Below are 12,896 nucleotides of genomic sequence, written 5' to 3'. Positions count from 1 at the left end.
TTCGCTTGCCCTGCTTTATCTCGGGGAACTTCAGCACCTCTAGAACTTGCTTTGCGGAGTGGCACCTAATAGTGCCCCTTGGATCATGTGTCAGGTGTCTTCAGCAGTAAACACCCTCCTGTACCATTGCCATATTGTCATTAGTGACAATATGGGCCAATGCACAGTATTTATCAAATGATACCTAAGGTACCTTAGGATTGAGTTAAAGCACACCTAATCATCCCACGTGTGCCTGCTAAGAACACAAAAGGGTAGTGTATAGATATCAATTTTTGTTCAGAATTCCCCAATTTAAGTCCCCAGTAGCCTGAAAACTTAGATGAAATAATTAGCTACACTAATTAACCACTGCAATAACAGATGTTATACAGGAAAACTGTGTATGCCAGGGTATAAGCATGTTTTGACTTTGAATATGCACTTGGGCTCCCACTTTCTTCCTCACTGATGGAATCCTATGTAAATGTTTTGTAAGATATTTCCACGGCAGACATTGAAATGTTTTTCCTTTAAAAAAATGTTCATGCTTCATCAAATGGGATAATGACTTCAGTTTCATGTACAACCTGGATTTCTTTGGAATCTGCAGAGTTTTGTGTTTTCAAAAGTATTTACAGTGCAGCCACACGCTTTGGGCTGGCTGTCTTCAAGGGTTTTTTTTTCTCGAGCTACCCCTCTCTCAGCTCTGCCAATTATATGCCACTTTGTCTTGGTGCTATGAGTGCTTTCTTCTGAGAGGGAAATTCCTCTTTCATCAGTATGGATGCACTGTTTCCACACACTGCAAGTGCTGTGTTGCTGTGTCAGTCATCCTATTAGGGCCAGTTTCAGGCGAGGAGGGCTGACGAACTGGCTGGGGATTGGCTGCCCGCGGCTGGGAGGGATTTGTCGGAAGGAAGGGCTGCAGCTTACAGCAACAGAGTTTAGACTGTCTTTGCTTCATCATCTGAAGGCAAAATTTTCCAGATACGGCAGACGGCTCTCAGAGTACAATAAACAGGGAACGAGAACTATTTACATGGAAATTTCTTCTTCATGATGCAGGGCAGAAGCCTCAGCCTCTTGATTGTGCCAGACGTTTCTGGGGTTACTGTAAAAGCGAAGGAGAGGCAGAGCTAAACAAGGTAGGAGAATCACCCCCCTCCCTTCTTCTTCTTCTTCTTCTGCTTTTTTTTTTTTTTTTTTTTTGAATGTTTAAAGAGTTTGCTGCAGTATGCTGCATTCCATGTGTGTTGCTTTGGGAAGCCAAGGAAACTGGATTCCACTAATTCAAATGTAATACTTGCAGGGGACCCTGGAGTTTTACGTAACATTTTGATTTGAGAAAAAGAAATGGCAAAGCTTGAATCTATGCCGCCTGTGTGGGGGTGCGGCATAAAATGAGTTTATATTCAAAGAATAGATCCGTTTATTATTCAACAAAAATATTTGAGTTCTTGGGAGCATTCTTCTTTTTTTGTTGTTATAGAAAATTTTCATACAGCCATAGTCAGCTCCTGAATAAATAAAGTTTACGTTGATCCTATTTTTTGCAAACAGACTTGTAATTAAGAAAAAGAAGCTTAGCGGTAAATAATCATCGATTGAATGTTTAGCCAAAAATATGTCTATTTATTAGAAATTAGGGACCTGCCCAGCTCTAGATTGCTATGGCTTTGAGTTTCAAAAGCACATTTTTAACAAGCTAGCAAGAAGTAGCTTCCTGACAAGTTTTCGATACTGTAGTTCAATGTTTACATTTCTTTTCCTGGCATGTCTGAGCCTTTGTTTCCAGCTTAAAAGTGGAACCATTATATTCAAAAGTAAAGCTGGGCTAATAATGCTTACTGCAATTATCTGATCTTTATGCATTTTTAATGAGAACACACAGCCCGCAGAATAATTTAATGAGGGCAGGCTAGCTTTTAAAGCTGTGTTTTCACTATGTCGAACCATATCAACTTTCTTGCTGAGAAGCAGCACTGAGAAATGATGGAGAAGATTTATTTATAACACACTTGGCCCAAGAGGAGGAAAGGATATATTTGTTAAAGAATTCTTTCTGCCCTTTTCCGTTTTAAATTTCTGCTAGGCATGAGGAAACTGTGCTTTTTTGTTAGGCCTCGGAACCATGTGTTTACAATAAATGTGTAACATTTTTAGAATAGTTAGCAAGCATTGAAGCGAAGAAAAAAATCTGACTTGCCTAACCACCTTCACTGTGAGTGTTTTTCAAGAAACATTACTATCCTTTTAATAGACAAAGGTTAGGAGGGAAGATATTTGTTAATTGAGTAATATGTGCATTTGGAGGATAATAAAGTGACAAAGAAAGAGGAAATTCTTATAATCTTTAAATAAGATGTTTCTTCAGCTCTCCTGCCTGTTTTGTGAGGAGCAGGAGAAGTATTCATTTAAATAAGGGCAATGCCACGTAGATTCTTCTAGACCCACTGTTTTTACTTTCAAGGAGACGTGCAGGACACTAGCCCAGAACTTCTGACGTCATCTCCCAACTATTTCTGCTGTGTGTTCTTTTATTCAGGCTCGTGGAGAGGACTGTTGCTTTATGTCCTGGCCAGGAACATTCTAACTCTCACTTGGAAGGTCTTGAGTTATGTTTTCATATGTTAGCCTGTCCTTTCTAAACCTGAACCGATCTCCTGCATAAATAGGACATCTCCTACCTGCCTTGCATCGGGCGGGTCGGAGCAGGTTCTCTGCAGGGTTTTGGCTGCACTGGCAAAAAGCAACCAGGAGCAGAGCGCGGCCTGACTTCTCCTTGGTGCAGCCCAGCACTGCCACCTGGGTGGACAGTCTCTGTGGCCTCGTTCCCAGTTCCCCTGAGCCACCATTGAGGACCGACGTTATGCCACCAAGCTCACGGCTGGTTGTGATAGTGGGAACAGCTGCTTTTAGGTAAAGAGCAGCATGTCCTGGAAGGAAGGCCAGTCCAATACTGCAGGGTATTCGTCCCATGTCACAGGTAGCAACCTGGACCCTAAACATCAAGAGCAGGTTCATTTTTAATAAGGAGCCTTTTAAGAAAGAATTTCTATTAGAACAGAGGAGAGTTCTCAGGAGTTGCCGGTTCTAGTTTGCAAACTGTTTGTGTAGCCTAGAGCAAGTGCCCGCCTCATTTTATTTTTTTGTCTCTTAATAGAATTGAATAATACTTGCTACATTTTCCCTCATAATTCTAATGTTTTGAGAGGCCTTGACTTTGTACCCCCCCCCAAAAAAAGTTGTTTGTCTCTTGGCACAATGAGCTATGTAAAGTACAAAAGGATAAAACCTCGTATTAATGAGCCTGTTGGCAAACACCTTAGAATATTAAGACATCCAGTCATATATACAAAACCCTTCATTCTACTCTGTGCTCATGTAAATTTTCTAGGGCTGTTTATCCTTAGACCAACAAAAAAAAATTTCCAAGGAAATCAGAGCTTTGCTGCTTGCATTTCTCCATCGATCTGGTGTAACATACTAGAAGCTGTGCAGAGCAGACTGTTTCAGACACAGGCCTTGTCGTTCCCCAAAGCATTTAGTTATTTTGCTTTGACTCTTGCATTACATTTGTGAGAGTAAAGAGAGAAAATAAGATGAAAGGAGAAAAATATGCTTGCAAAATATACTGGTTATGTAGCTTTACTGGTTAACAGCCTACCTTCTCTCTGCTAGTTGTTGTAATTTGCTGTTGCTATGGTGAAAACAAATCAATATCACATGGCTACCAGCCAGTCCCGCGCTCTGGGAGCGCCACAGAAATTCAAGATCAGGTACTCAAGATTCCAAGCAAGAACTGGGAGGAGAGGATTTGGATACTGAGGTTACGAGAATTCTTTATGGTAGCCTGCCCAGGCTCAATCTTGCGTGCCTTTCCTCTTCCTTTCTTCCTGCTCTTTCCTACTGATAACCAGAGAAGATAGGAAGGAAGGCATATTGATTTGTTTACATTTTCCAAAATGACAAAACATATTATCAACATAGAAGTAGGTTGGTAACATTACAAGGGGTAAGGGATTCTGGTTAATGAAAAGGTTGGTGTAACTGCAGGGAGGGTTGGTTGTCGAAAACATAGTTTGGAGGCCTTTACTATCTCCAGGTACAACTATACCTGGGAGCTGGCAGGGTCAGCGAAATCAGGCAACTCTAAAGAGCAGATGGGCAGTGGAGGCCAGGAGCATTATGGAAAGTAGGGAGGTATGAGCCTTAAGTTGGCTGGTAGCGAAGTCAAGGGAAAGCTATAGGTCCAAGGTCAGGCCAGGAGAGCATGAAACCCCAGGGGCAGAGCAGAACAGGTGAGAGACACTTAGCTCTTTTCATAAAATCTGCCCCAGGGCCCAGCAAGGAAAGTGAGGAAGTGCCTGCAAAGGGAAGTAAAGGTGTCATATGCCCGACCAGGCATCTTTCCCAGAATGGTTGACTGAACTTGATGGGCATAGATGCCCACTTCTGTGTGGAGCAAAGAACTTGATGTTTCATATTTTGGTTTCTCTTTGAAGAATGAAGCAGGAAGACTTAGCTGGGCTTTATAAATTAGTTACAGCACTGTTGTGTTTGTTTTTTTTTTCTTCCTTTTACTCAGCTCAGTTGGTTTTTGTTGTTTAATGTTAGCTGCAAACTGTTCGTTGCCGCTGAGGTAATATTCATAGTATGGAGTCAAAGGTGGCGTCCTGGTGGTGTCGTGGCTGAATCCCCATCAGGGCTGTGCCTCCAACTGCTCAGCATTGTTTAGCGGAGGTTACTCCCCCCCTCTGTTGCTGAGAGTAAAAAGAGGTGTGAAAGGTAAGTCCCCAGGGCTTCTTTGGTGAACTGAGCCACAAAGCCAATGAACAGGTTTTCAGCTATCCTGCTCTCCTCAATATGACAGAAATACTTGGTAATAAAAGTGGGTCCACCGATTTACCTTAGTGCTCTGACAAAGAATGCATTGTCTAGGAGATCCTGGGTTGGTATATTCTGTCAATCAGTCAACAAGTGTTTATTAAACACCTCTTGGATTGTCTGGCTTTTGTTATTTGGTTAGAATAAGTCAATTACCCAATACCTGGCTTTGTGTGTGTGCAAAATAAAGAAAGGACAGAAAGAAATAATGAGAAATTGTAAGTTTCAAAGCCTTTAATAATAACTTTATTGACTAATGGTCACTTAACATTGACAACTATCAGACACTAATTGTAGGTTTGAGGCAATTTTGCTGTTTGGGGGAGAATAAAAGAAGGAATTTTGAGCTGTAAATATCGATGTGTACTTTCTTCATCTCTATTATATTTCTCAGCAGAAGTGCTATTTAAATAACATAAAGATGTAAGACATAAGAGAATGCTATCAAAACCAAACTAAACAAAACAAAATATAAGGTTGCTGAGAGCAATCACCCAATCTCAGCAAGCTGAGATTCAGCCCCGAAATGACTGGGGAATGTGGGCACATCATCTAAAAAGCCTTAACCATCAGTCAACAAAAGGGATTCCTAGACCCTCCCTCACACTTCTGAGTCTGGGAAGACCCTGATGCAATTATCTCACCCTCCCTATCCCACTAAAGAAAGGTGACTCTCGATCCTAGGGAATTAAACTTTCCCCCTTTTTTTCTTAAAAGCAGTTACTTTCAAAAATCTAGTTCCCTCTTTTAACACAAATTTTTGTTTTGTTTTGCGTTGTTACCCTACCATCAAAATCAGTGTGTATTCTCTGCATATAGACAAGCTGCAAGGTAAGGGACCGAGTTTGGGAAGAGCTGGGAAAGGAGACTGAGGATGTAACTTCTTTTTAGCTCTGGGTCTTGTCAGGCAGAAGGCAGGTTCTAAGGTCTGTGAGCATCTATGACAGGCTGATTGCTGTAGAAGAGCTTTGTGGGTGGTAAGCCACTTCAGAGGACCCAGGGAGGGGCAGGAAACAAGGAAAACACTGCAGGTCCCTGGTCCTAAGCAGTTTGCAATACACAATCGCTGGGGAACAAGATACTTACAAACAAGATAAGAATAGGTCAGCACACAAATGTCTTCGGAAGGATAATTAACATATGTATAGTTCCTTACTCTTTACAAAGGACTTTCACAAGCATTATCTCAATTAACAGTTCAAATAAAGGGTTAAAAATCAGGAGCCTAAAATTAGAGCACTCTCACCAATTTGTGCTAGGTAAAGCTCCAGGAGGACATGAGTTATAAAGGGGATTTTAAAAACTTTTATTCATTTTTTTTTCAGTGGTTAATTAATTTTAAACTTGAAGAACAGGAAAAACTTACAAGTGTCCCAGGTACATTTTGCATGTCATTATTTCCTGTCCCCAAATGCTTTCTTGGACAACAAGTCCATTTATAACTACTACTGTAGGCAACCTAGCTGCCGAAGGCAGAGCAAGAGAGTTGATTGGTTTTGCTTTCTGGGCTCTGACTGCTCAGAAGGCATTAGAGGACAAAAACCTATAGTGCTTCAAACCCCAACCCATCCACACAGTAGCAAGGTGAGAGTTTGGCTGTTCATGGCAGGGAGGTGCTTCTAGAACATAAAATTCATGAATAGTTGTGAATGGCCTGCAGGTTGGGGAGAAAAAAAACAAAGTTAACAATGAAACCAAAATTCAAAGTATTTCATTTGCTCATGAGAGTGTCCCATTGCAGTTCTCTTAAGCCTGCTAAAGGGGTGGGAGAGGGGAGAAATTAACATTTTAGTGGTGTGTTGTAAACTATGTACCTTACATACATATCTCATATAATGTGAACCATACAAGAACCTCATGAAATTAATATTATCCCACAAAGTTAATGTTAGCCAATAGAAAAGAATTCTGAAAGGTTTGTAACACACCCATGATCCCACTGCTAATAGTTGGCAAAACCAGGTTATAAACTGAGGCCCAGTCATACTTCCAAGTTCTACAGGTAGGTGACACTATTTTCAGTTGAACAAATAAAGTTGAGAAAATAAAAATAATTCATTTTCAGGAAGAAATAAAAGCTCAAGGTGGAGGTAAGAGGCCAGTTGTTTCAGAAATCTCAGAGGCACTTTATATACGTAGTTTACATTGTAATACATCCATCCTGAGTGTAATAATAATAGTAATGTCTTATATCATATATCATTTTTATACTTGTCATCTCTTTTAATGGTCACAAAAATCCCCTTTTTGTCCCCATTTGATAAATTAGATAGAAACTGAATTTTAGTGAGGTTAACCCATGTGTTAAAAATCTCACTAGCCCAAAAGAGGAAAAGCTAGTTCTCAAAACTATGGAAATCCATGCCTATGATATTTAATGAAACAAAACCATCTTTAAAGGAAATTACACTGCAGTCTGACCTGGAGTTTTCTTGTAATGGGTGTTGCATAGTCAAGTAGAGTCCAATCCAAGCAATTTTGGGAAGACAGTAATGTTTTTAATTAAGATATTGAATTATTTTTTTAAAAATCTATAAATTTCTGGCATCCTAGATGCAAGTTTCAATTAATCAACTAAAAAGTATTGGTGAAGCATATATTATATCAGTGATTTACTACTTGTAATTTTAAGTGCTCTGACAGTTCAGGAAGGTAGAACTCCACTTGGGCTGGAGTAGCAGATAAGACTTCATGGGGAAAGAGATACTTCCTCCACATCTGAATTTCACATGTTGTGTCTAGATCAGTGTTTCTAAAATGGGATGTCTACCCTTCAAGCCTAGGGCAAGAGCATCCTCTAGGTGAGGAAAAGAAATAGTTGAACTTATATATTATTTATCGCATCCTTTTAAAATGTCAATTTTCACGAGCTTGATAACATATGTAACATATTAGTATTGTTATACAAATACAACATTTATAAATAAGTCACTAGCCTTATCATGATTGTCCCTGCTCAAAAGTAATTTTTCTGATAGGGGTATGTGATCAAAGAAGTTTTGAGAGCACCGTAGTCAAAATTAGAGAAATGAAGGTGATCTCAAGAAGAAGGAACAGCGTGATGTGCTGTGGTAGCCAGTGTGAAACGACTTTGGAGAATAGGGATTACATATTGGGGTGCAGTGGGAAATAAGGATAGATAGAGTTGGGAAGTGAGACTATAGGAGACCTGAGGAGCCATGTGGAGGGGTTTCAATTTGTTACCTACATCACATCTAATACTGTATAAGGATTCCATTAAGACTTGTAAGGTAAGGTTAGAGGTTAGAACATTTGTAACAAGTGGTGCCGCTGGCCTGAAAACGTTTGAAATACTCCATGCGTGATGTGGCAAGGACTCGGATTAGAATGGCCGTGTGAGGATGGAGGAAAAGGCAAATCCGAAAAGTGTCTTGAAGGAAAAATAGTAGAAGCTAGTGAGAGCTCAGATGAATCAAAATGACATTGGGGTTTCTAGCAGGAGAAATATTGATGGGATCCTCACAGAAAGTGAGGATAGATGGAAAAGGGGACCAGTCAGTGGGAATGGGGTCAAGAGAGGGGGAGGGAGATGATGAGTCATCCTAGTGGCGTATCCCATAGGCATTTGACAGTGTGGGAATGGAGAACAGCTTAAGACACCAGGCTGTAAATGTAAACTGAGACATGCTTGTGTTGAAGCCGTTGTTGAAGCCATGGATTCTCACTACCTCCAATTAGAAGACAGCATACATGCAGACAGGCAGATGACTAAGGATGAGCCTTGGGGAAGACTGCTGGGATCTAGGAGAGAATAACAGTTAGCTCGCAAAGAATCAGGAAAGCGAATACACACACAAGAGCAAAGCTGTCAACCAAAAAGTGAGCAACCGAGATGGTTGAGCATTGTCCCACCATCTCGGTGGTTCTGGGGAGTGATGGTACAGCCTCCTCACTGCCTTATCCTACTGCACGTACTTTTACTTCTCAGATATACGTGCACAGGCTGTGGTCCTCTTGAACGCAAATACCGGTCCACCAAATTTTGTTTAGAGCCACAGAATTAGATGGATAATGAGAACTTCATAGCTGTATCTTTCATATATAGTTCACTTTTGAAAGAAGTAAATCTTCACCAATAGTCAAAAGAAAGCATTTAAAACCAACAGTCATCAAGGCATCTGTATCTCAGAATGCACGTTTTGGATGTTTGATTGGTTAGGTTAGGACAGTCATTCCAGAGTGATTGGATATGTCACTGGAGCCTGGTCATCCTATTCTCAGACCCAGCCATCAGGATTACTCTGAAGAAAATGAGAGAGTACTCAAGGTATGCAAATGGTTGCCGCCCTTATACCAGTTACCTACAGTGACCAAACCAGAGCAACGCTTCCTAAACTTGCCTGTGCTTAGCAAATCACTGGGGATCTGATGAAAAATGTAGGTCCCGATTCAATAGATGTGGTGGAGGGGCTTCAGATTCTGCATTTCTAATCAGCCCCAAGATGATGAGACGCTGCGCTTTCGCGAGGCTGTAGAACACAATGGTGGCTTTGCTTGCAGCAGTGGAGTTGGCAGCAGCCCAGTGGTTCTGAGATGGGTTAGGGCTGGGGGCCACGACCTACCTCCTCAACGCAGTTGGCATTCTCAAGTTGCTCAGGCTCAGAATGGAGCTGAGCTTGAGCTGATTTATCCCACGAGCCAGGCACAAAAATTTCTGGGGTCGAGGGCATGAAGACAGGGACTTCAGCAGTTTCAAGTACTTCTGTGGACATCTCCCCATGCCCGTGATGGCTGTCTTCTCTGTGGGTGCATATTCTTACCAATTCCTCAAGAGATTGGTTCACTACCTCCAAAGAAGGCTAGTGTGTTTGTTTCCATGCCTGTTCCAGAGAGATTTTTTTCCCTATAAAATACATGTGTTCAAAATCAGCTTTAGGTTTTTTTCTCTAGCTAGTGGTTAGAACTGGAGTCTGTGAGTCTGATGAGCCTACTTCAGCCTACACCCTCAATGGATTAATTCAGGGAACTCTGAAAAACTCATTGTTTCCCTTAAGATGTAGGTAATGCCATCCTCGCCTCATTCTCTCCACAAAGAGTATGAAGAGTATAGACGAAGTGTTATATGCAATTAAAATTGCATTTGTATAAAAATGTTAATTTTAAAGTCTTGCAATATGAATGAAGAAATCATTAGAAATGATAGCTGTCTAGTGATAGCTTAAGTGAAATATCCTGGCCTGATGGTGGATGGTTTTAGATCTTGTTATAAGTCTTACATTTTGTTTTGTGTCCATCTGCCTTCCCTCTTCTCGAGTGCTTCATTTTTCTCTCTGTCCCACATGTGGCCCCCACTTTCCTAGAACCAGGAGTCCAGCTAAACCGATTTGCAGGAAGTCTTCCTTGCCCAGATGCCCATTTAGTCCAAACACAGATGGCTGGTATTTTTATGCATTTTTAATTTACCAATAACCTTTTAGGAATGAAAGGGAACAAGTGTTTATTGGGTTATTGAGTGTCTACTAGAAGCCAAGCCCTCTGCTGAGAGCTTTATATACATCAACTCTGTGAAACCTTTATAACAAAGACAATAAAGTCCAGGTAGGCTGAGTTACTTGCCGAGGTAACACATGAACAAGCGGCAGAACAAGGGGTAAAACCCCATTAGGGGGTCTCCAATCTCCCAGACCTTTTCTAACGGTCCTTATTTGGGGGTGGCAACCAAAAAGGCTTCGCTTTAGAAAACCTTCTCTTGCACTTGCACATAATGTTGGCAGAATTCACTAAATAGTTAAACAGAGCACAAATAAGCAATTACTGGCATACAGTGCGGGCATGAGCTCAGGTTTAGTTAGGAGTTCCTTCTCTCACAAGGATTTGGTAAATCCCCAGGGATGGTTATAGCATCGTCGCCACTGTATTTAGCTGGCCTTTTCCTTACTTTTGAATCTCCGTGTGTGTGCGCGCGCGTGTTTGCATGCGCACAAGTGTGCTGAAAGAAGCTTAAAGACCTTGGTATCCAAAGTATCTTATAGATTCCTTAAATAGATGACACATGCAAAAGCTCATTATCAACTCTAGAAAAGTGAGATGTTTTGTGCTGTTGTGGCTTTGCTACCTTCTCTGAGAATTCTTAGAAATCCTTTTTTTTCTCCATCTACTTCCCTCTTTAGGTACAGTGCGGGTTTTTCTTTATGCGCATCACCCCTTCTCTCCCAAGGGCATATGGCTGTTCTGTGGAGCTGCATCTACTGATGCTCCTCTCCTTGCAGTCTCTGTCTCTGTCTCTCTGTCTCTCTCTCTCCTCTCTCTCTCATTCTCTCTCTCTCTCTCTCTCTCTCTCTCTCTCTCTCTCTCTCTCTCTCATTCTCTCTCTCTCTCTCTCCCTCCCTCCCTTCTTCCTTCTATCTCTCCTCCCCTACCCCCTCCTCCCTCTCCCCCCGCCTGCTCTTCCTCTCCCTCACTCTCTCTCCTCCTCTCTTCTTTTTCTCTTGCTCCGCTGGTTCCTGAACTAACCCAGGGTCTCTTTTTCCTGGTTCTGCCTTCTCTGCCAAGGCTGTACCTGGCATCCCTACTAAATGGCACACATAGATGCCTGGTGTTTCTGGGGTTCTCGTCACACCTGCCTCTTAGCTGATAGAAAGGATTATTTATTTACCCCCTTAGGAAGCCCATCATTTGAACCCTCAAGTATCAGCTTCCTGGCAGCCACCACAAAGACCATCCCCTCAGGAAACAAAACAAACCCTATCTCTAGAGTTTCCCTGTTTCTTTTCTTTAAAGTTCCCTTTGCAACTAGGCTGCAATTACTAGGCAGGATCAAAGGGACTAGCTGCCTCTGGGGCTGTTGGGACCTGCAGAGAGTTTAGGTCTTTTTAACTCTTTCCTTCCCATGATCTGCTACTCCAATTGCCTCTTTGTTCTTCTGGGTGCTCAGGTATCAGTATGAGGGTGAGGAGACACATCAGAGCCAGCAAAGGAACTTTTCACACCACACAAGACTGTGATACCCCTCCTCTTTCAGATCCACCCAACTGACAAAAACCACAAACATAACATGAAAATCAGAAGGGAATCCTGCGTTGGAAGGCGTGGAAGGGCTGGCCTAGCACAATTCACTTCTACCCTTACCACAGTCCAGACAGGCAGTTTCTGTGTTGACTGGACAGTCACTACCCCAAAACATTTACAATCATAACATTTCATTATAAAATTCTTCCTTGTGCTGAAATGAAAAGTGACAACTCCCCATGACCTTCACATCTCGGCCCTTGTTCAAGCCTTTGAAGTGACGCTAAGCAAGTCAACGGCCTCTCCAGCAGGTGAGCCCCTCACCTATCTAAGGTAACAATCAAGCCTCCTCTGTAGGAGCCTTTGGCGCCTTCCTTATTCGGGATATATTACTTTATTGTGCAAACTAAGACACTGAGTTTTTCTGGCCTTTTTGTCACATTGTTGACCTCTATAGGTCTTATATTTGAACCTTGAAATGTTAGAGAAAGGGGTGGGACTCTCCATTTTCCCTCAGCTCTGTTTAGGCCTGAGCGCAGTGTGATGGATGGAGATGAGGTGGGGATGGACAGACATCTTCCCCAACTGTATAAATTGTCTTCAGTCCCAACAGTAGGCTATAGGCAACTCTGGACATACTTGGCAAGATGCTGGCCGTGGACTTGCAGAACTAGCCATAGGATGATTGATAGATAGAGAGGCACACACATATAGCTAGGTATAAACATACATTTATATATATACATACACATGTACCTATATGTATATATATACAGATGTAAAAAGATACTTAGATTTAGGTTAATATATGTAGATCATTATCAGTATAAATTGATATCTATATATAGAAAGATAGAGATAGGTAGATAGAAATTTAGATTAATATGTATACACAGATAGCTTTGGATATTGATTAGTATAATCAGATATAGATAGACACATAGATAGGTAGATGAGAGAGAGAGAATCTTCACACAATTTGGATACCACACTAAGACAATTTTTAGAGGTAAAGTAGATATTTTTGGTTTTCTCTTGTTTTCGTTTTGGTTTTTGGC

At 41.5% G+C, this 12,896-nt stretch overlaps 1 protein-coding gene across 11 annotated transcripts in view; it reads left to right on the top strand.

The window, feature by feature from the left end:
- Positions 1-869: 869 nt before the first annotated feature.
- MBNL2 (muscleblind like splicing regulator 2) overlaps positions 870-12,896 on the top strand; it is a 152,890-nt gene continuing 140,863 nt past the window's right edge. For 6 of the 11 annotated variants that reach the window (XM_081046201.1, XM_081046204.1, XM_081046200.1 and 3 more), the window contains exon 1: positions 884-1,127. The gene's annotated coding sequence lies outside the window, so the exon portion shown is untranslated. Of the gene's footprint in view, positions 1,128-12,896 lie in introns of all 11 variants that reach the window. The other 5 variants (XM_081046198.1, XM_081046199.1, XM_081046197.1 and 2 more) reach the window with 4 other exon arrangements.

The sequence above is a fragment of the Rhinolophus hipposideros genome (assembly GCF_964194185.1).
Source record: "Rhinolophus hipposideros genome assembly, chromosome: 4".
NCBI classification, from domain to species: domain Eukaryota; kingdom Metazoa; phylum Chordata; class Mammalia; order Chiroptera; family Rhinolophidae; genus Rhinolophus; species Rhinolophus hipposideros.
The sequence above is the reverse complement of the archived record's forward strand: the minus strand, read 5'-3'. Positions and strand labels throughout refer to the sequence as shown.